This window comes from Solanum pennellii, chromosome 12 (assembly GCF_001406875.1).
Source record: "Solanum pennellii chromosome 12, SPENNV200".
Classification (NCBI taxonomy): domain Eukaryota; kingdom Viridiplantae; phylum Streptophyta; class Magnoliopsida; order Solanales; family Solanaceae; genus Solanum; species Solanum pennellii.
This window is the reverse complement of record NC_028648.1, coordinates 78997169-79004521: the sequence shown is the minus strand read 5'-3', so window position 1 is coordinate 79004521 and position 7353 is coordinate 78997169. Positions and strand designations below refer to the sequence as shown.

The window sequence follows — 7353 nt, the reverse complement described above, 5'->3', positions numbered from 1 at the left end:
TGGTGCATTGAGACTCAAACCCAACGTCTTATGCCATAAATCAATGAGGGACTTGAATCCAACATCTTTCATCACAAAGCATCAAGACTTCTGATGTCTTACCCTCTTGGTGCGATTGGACGTAAATCCATCGTCTTATTCTTTTGGTGCGATAAAACTTAAATCTATCGTCTTACCCACAATGAGGCTCAACCTCAAGACGTCAAAATAATTTAATTTTACCACTTTGATGATCATTAATATGATCGTACATTATAATTACACACAGAATTGAGATTATTGATTTCTTATAATCAACATTAGTAGTTAATAAATATAGCTTAATAGATCACAAACCTCATATAAAGGTTGAAAACATATCTTTCACTAAATTGTGCTTATTTAATTATTAAAATAAATTAAGGAATTCTTTTTCGAGTCGATTAAAATTAAACGTATAGAAAGTCGACAAGTCTCTTTAAATACTTACTTTAGATGGTACCTCCAGATTTGTTATATAAATAATTATAACATAAAGATAAATCATACCTTGAAGATATAAGAACCTTATTGCATAACTTATGCAAGATCTCTTTTGCATAAATTATAACATAAAGATAAATCATACCTTGAAGATATAGGTCCTTCCTAACCGTATTAAACTTTTGAAAGAGACGATTACGTGAAAATCTTTGTTGATAATCATTGCGACGATACAAAACAAAGCTGAGAACATTGATATAAGAAATTGCATTTGCATGACAAGATCAAAGGTGACAACAAATCCAACTTTAACATGACTATACTCAACTCCTGCATTTGTAAATCCATGAAGAGCCGCACCAATAATTGTCATCACAAACCCTAACATGTATTGTCGATTCGATTCACCTATCGGACGATCTCTATTCATGTGTATCCCTAATATAATCGACCCTAATATCATCAACACTGCATTTATGGAAAAATATGTGAACTTATGTTTCACCTTCAAATACGCGAAAATTGCGATGAATGCTAGGGACGTTGAACCTAGGAGAGAAGAAATCGAAACGGGAAGATAAGACGCACCAAAGTTGTAGAGGTAGCCACAAATACCAAGAAGAATGCCTAAAATAGCACTAAATATTGCTAATTTAGTTGTGACAAACTCTAATATTATTATTAGTAGTAGTGATAGTGATTTTTTTTACATAAAAAATTGAAATTGGTAAAATTAAGATTGGGAATCCTGCTGTTAGCAAAAAAGATTGCAACCATTTTCTTTTTCCACTATGTAAGAAGTAAATTCTAACAAGTAATGCACCTGATATTTGGCCAATTGAAAAGAAGATAGAATAAATGAGAATAAGAAGTGATTTAATTGATATGAAATTTTTGAGTTTCTTAGGCTTATCATAGTTGCCATTTTGCTCTATTTCTATATCCATATTTTTTGTTGATGTGTTTAAGAGGTATTTGTGCGGGGTATTTATTTAATTATAGTAGTAGCACTAGGTAGAGCTAGTTGCAAGAAATGAGAGACTCTCATTTGATGAAGTTATTGAATGTGATATATATAAGCCAAAGAGGAAATCTACTATTCAATCTGTTTAAAAAAAATAAATTACTTTTTTTATTTGTTTATAAAAGAATTATTTTTTTTAATAATATTTTAATTTCAACTTTCAAGTGACTTATTCAATATCACAAAATTAAAGGGTTTTAACATAATTTTAATTTTAGACTATAAATTGAATTTTTTTTAATTAAATTTTATATCAAATCAAAATAGACCGTCTTTTTTAAAATGGAGGGGATATTATTTTGACTTTATATAGGGTGTATTTGAATTTTGAGGGAAATTTCTTTATTTGTAATTGTATCCTAGCTAACACACAATATTTCCACAACAAACTTTATATATAGTACTTACTTTAACTAACAGACATATATTTATCAAATTACACAAGTAATTATTTCTCATAAAAAGTATATTAGTAATAACAATAATATAATTTTATGTGATAAGTATATACTTTTAAGTTTTTTTCTTCATATTTGGTTACTACCAATTAATTTTGATTCTCGTGAGATCTATTAAACTGGAAAAGCGCTTTCTATCAAAAATCTTTTCATTTTTAGAAAAAAAAAAAGAAAAAGAAAAAGATGCGTGCATACATATTAAATTTGCAAACTTGAGATTGAGACTATTATGTAAAAATGATGATATTGTTGGGTTATCCCACATCAGAATTGGAAGGGGCTGGTGGTCAATTTATAAGTGTGAGGGAAAGCCTCAACCTTTGAGCTAGCTTTTGGGTTGAGAAGGCCCAAGACCACCCAACATTGGTATCAGAGCCAAGGTTTTATCTGAGTATGCTCTGTGGTTGCAGCACAGTCTGAACTTTCATATCAGAAAAGATTTACTTTGATTTGCGATAACTATATTTTTTGGGGAAAACAATGGAAGCCAACACAAGTAAAATGGTTACTTTGAATGGTGTTAATTATGTCATTTGGAAGGGAAAAATGGAAGATCTGTTTTATGTTAAGAATTTTACAAACCAGTATTTACCACTATAAAGTCTGATAATAAAACAGATGAAGAGTGGAATCTGTTGCATAGACGGGTTTGTGGATTCATTAGGCAATGGGTCGACGATAATGTGTTGAACCATTTTTCTGGGGAAACACATGCTCGAACCCTATGGGAGCATCTTGAAAGTTTGAATGCTCGAAAGACTGGCAACAACAAAATGTTCTTAATAAAGCAGATGTTGAGTTTGAAGTATCATGATGGTTCTCCGATGACAGACCATCTGAATAATTTTCAGGGGATTATGAATCAATTATCTGCTATGGGCATCAAATTTGATGAAGAAATTCAAGGCTTACTTCTACTTGGTTCCTTACCAGATTCTTGGGAAACATTTACAACGTCATTGTAAAATTCTGCTCCAAATGGTGTGATCTCTATGGATTCCACCAAGAGTAGTGTATTGAACGAAGAGATGAGAAGAAAAATTCAAGGTTCCTTTTCGTCGGATGTCCTGATAACTGGCCCCAGGGGGAGAAATAAAACTCGTGGTTCTCAGCATAGAGAACAAAATAGGAGAAAATCCAAAGGCAGACTTAAGGATATTGAGTGGTATCATTGTGGCATGAAAGGGCACACAAAGAAGTTCTGCAGAAAGTTGAAGAGGGAGAACAAAAACAAAGAGGAAACTAAAGAAGATGGCAATGAAAATTGCCTAGCCACCGTCACCACCGAAGATCTTGTTATCGTTCTTGATGCAAACATGATAAATATTGTTTGTGATGAGTCAAGCTGGTTGTGGACACTGGTGCCGCATCTCATGTGACATCAAGGAAGGATTTCTTCTCTTCCTACACTCTTGGTGATTTTGGAACCTTGAGTATGGGTAATGAGACTGTTTCTAGGGTGGTTGGTATTGGTACAATTTGCTTGGAAACTAGTGTTGGAACTAAACTAGTTTTGAACAATGTGAAACATGCTTCTGATGTTCGTCTGCACCTAATTTCTGTTGGTGTTTTAGATGATGAAGGATATGTTAGTACCAACGGTGATGGAAAATGGAAGCTCATTAAGGGTTTCTTGGTTGTGGCTTGTGGTAACAAACGTCGTGGTTTATACTGGACTACGGCCTCTACTTGTGTTGATATGGTGAATGCGGTTGAGAGCGATAACTCTTCAACATTATGGCACAAGAGGCTTAGCCACATTAGCGAGAAAGGACTTAATGTTCTAGCCAAGAAGAAATTATTGTCAAATTTCCAAAGTGCTAAATTAGAAAAATGTGAGCACTGCTTGGCTGGTAAACAAAATAGAGTTTCCTTTAAGTCCTACCCTCCTTCGAGAAAGACAGAGTTGCTTGAGTTAGTGCACTCTGATTTATGTGGTCCAATGAAGACAAAGACATTGGGTGGTGCACTTTACTTTGTCACTTTCATTGATGATTGCTCGAGAAAACTTTGGGTCTATGTCTTGAAGACTAAAGACCAAGTGTTAGGTGTCTTTAAGCAGTTTCAGGCTTCAGTTGAAAGAGAAACTGGAAAGAAAGTGATATGTATTCGTACTGATAATGGTGGTGAATATTGTGGACCATTTGAAGAATACTGCAAGCATTAAGGTATTAGACACCAGAAGACTCCTCCCAAGACTCCTCAGCTTAATGGTTTGGCTGAGAGGATGAACAGGACCTTGATGGAAAGAGTTAGATGTTTGCTTTCTGAAGCAAAGTTGCCAAACTCATTTTGGGGTGAGGCTTTATTGACCGCTGCACATGTTATTAATCTATCTCCTGCTGTTGCTTTGCAAAGTGATGTACCAAATAGTGTTTGGTATGGAAAGGATGTTTCCTATGACCATTTGAGAGTATTTGGTTGCAAAGCTTTTGTACATGTGCCGAAAGATGAGAGGTCAAAGTTAGATGCCAAAACAAGGCAATGCATCTTCATTGGATATGGCCTAGATGAATTTGGTTACAGGCTATATGATCCAATTGAAAAGAAAATTGTGAGAAGCCGTGATATTATTTTTATGGAGAATCAAACAATTGAAGATATTGACAAAGCGGAGCAAGGCTATAAGAAGACTTCTTCAGATCATTGCGTATTTGTACAAAAATTTTCTGACAAAGATTTTATCTTCCTTTTGTTGTATATGGATGATATGTTGATTGTGGGCAAGAATACTTCCAAGATTGAAGAGCTGAAGAAAGAGTTGTGTAAGTCTTTTTCTATGAAAGACTTGGGTCATGCCAAGCAAATTTTGGGCATGAGAATTACTCGTCTTAGAGATAAAAGGAAGATTTATTTGTCCCAGAAGAAGTACATTGAACGCGTACTGGAGCGCTTCAATATGAAGAATGCTAAGCCTGTTAGTATACCTCTTGCTGGTCATATGAAGTTGAGCAAGAAGATGTGTCCTACAGCTAGGGAGGAAAAAGAGAACATGGCCAAAGTTCCATATTCCTCCGTTGTCGGAAGTCTAATGTATGCAATGGTGTGCACTAGACCTGATATTGCTCACGCAGTTGGTGTTGTCAGTAGATTTCTCGAAAATCCGGGAAAAGAGCATTGGGAAGCTGTGAAATGGATACTCAGGTATCTTAGAGGAAGCTCAGATGAATGCTTGTGTTTTGGAGCATCAAATCCAATCTTGAAAGGCTATACAGATTCTGATATGGCAGGTGACCTTGATAACAGAAAATCCACTACTGGATATTTGTTTACTTTTTCAGGGGGAGCTATATCATGGCAGTCAAAGTTGCAGAAATGTGTTGCACTATCTACAACTGAAGCTGAGTATATTGCGGCTACTGAAGCCGGCAAGGAGATGATATGGCTAAAGCGATTTCTTCAAGAGCTTGGTTTGAATCAGATGGAGTATATTGTCTATTGTGACAGCCAGAGTGCAATAGACTTGAGCAAGAACTCCATGTACCATGCAAGAACAAAACACATTGACGTCAGATATCATTGGATTCGTGAGAAAGTGGAGAATGAATCATTTCACGTCAAAAAGATTCACACAAGTGAAAATCCTGCAGATATGCTGACCAAGATGATACCGAAAGACAAGTTCGAGTTATGCAAAGAACTTGTGGGTATGAGCTCTCTCTAAAGAAGTTGAAGATACCTTCTTCCAGTAAATGGGACTGGAGGGGGAGATTTGTTGAATCCATCCCATTTTTTAGTCAACTTTAGCTATTCAATTGGTACAAGCAATTGTTAAAAAGGAATAGTAATTGGAGTTGAAAATAAAAGATTTGGTAGTTGGCAAATTGGTAAGATTTGCAACCATTCTTGACTTTGCTATATTTACATATGTCATTAGTGACATAGGCATGGTTTTATCCTTCTATAAATAGAGCATTCTTGCTCATTTGTAGAACACACCAAGTTAGAGAGAAAAACCATTTTGAGAGCAAAGTGAGGTATTCCATAGACTATACAAGAAAATAGTCTGTGAAGAAAAATAGAGTGTGAGCGATATTTTAGTAAGACGGAAATCAAAAGAGTGTTGTTCCTTTTGAGTGTGTAGTAGTCACTTTGAGTATTGTATTCGTGACTACACAGTGTAAAATTCCTTACTATAGTAATATCAGTTGCTCCTCTTGGCTCGTGGTTTTTTCCCTTATTCAGAAGGGTTTCCACGTAAAATTCTTGGTGTCGTTATTTTCCCATTTTATTTCCATTACTTTTACCATATATACTTTTGTGCTTGTCCGTGTTTTTCCAACAAACTGGTATCAGAGCCCAGGTTGCCAACAAGTCTCAGCCTAGCGGGAGAAACTGGGTTGTCGTTCTCTCCAGCCCAAGGCCCGATGTGTGAAGGGGGAGATTGTTGGATTATCCCACATCGGAAGTGGAAGGGGCTGGTGGTCAATTTATAAGTGTGAGGGAAAGCCTCAACCTTTGAACTAGCTTTTAGGTTAAGAAGGCCCAAGACCACCCAACAGATATTTTATCTATATATTAAGTTAAATCCACGAGGATTTCAATAAGATTTGGAAGTCCACAAGATGATGATTATTGTAGATTAGAGTAACAAATTATTGCACAAGCCACTAATTACATTGTAAAGGTAGTAAAGTAGAGTAATAAGGCAATGCATGTAAGTAACATCATATCATCCTATGACTTAGCCTCTTTTAACACTCTCCCCGTTTCTATTTATTTGTCATCATTTTAAATTGCATACTTCTAACGAAATTAGCGTTCTCTTAAAGTTAAGTTTTCAATCAATAAATATGAATTAAATTATTTTGATTAATTAATTTGACCAATGAACATGAATTATTTACTTAATTTTTTTATATTGATCAATTATATATTTTCAAAACTAATAGAATAAAATAGAAAGAATAATATCATTTATACATTAATGTTATGAAACGACAAAGACCAACGGAAGGAATAAAAGTTTTTCAAACTATACTGATGAATTCAATATTGATATGGAAAAAGTATTATTAATTAATTGATTCTTGAATTTAATGAAAGCTAAAAGCGTTTAAAGTTAAATGTACTTTATGTCAAAATTAAAAATGAAGCCAATAATGCTTGTAATTGTTATTATTATGATTTATGATATTTAATTGAATTACCCTATTTTCTTCCCTTTTTAAAACTATTTTAGGATTTTTTTTTGTCAACTGTGAAAAAGTGGACAAGCATTAAGGTGCCGTATAAAGAGAAAATTTGCTCTTATGGATCGTTTTCAAACATATGAAAAAAGTGATGTTTACTTGATTCTAATTATAAATAAGTGATGTATTTCTGATTTTAAATAAGTGATGAAAAAAGTCAAAAGTCATTTAGTATACACTATTTGTACAATATATATATATATATATATATATATAT

At 34.1% G+C, this 7353-nt stretch overlaps 1 pseudogene; it reads right to left on the bottom strand.

The window, feature by feature from the left end:
* Positions 1 to 601: 601 nt before the first annotated feature.
* Positions 602 to 1409, bottom strand: LOC114075374 (annotated as a pseudogene).
* Between the last annotated feature and the right edge of the window lie 5944 nt (positions 1410 to 7353).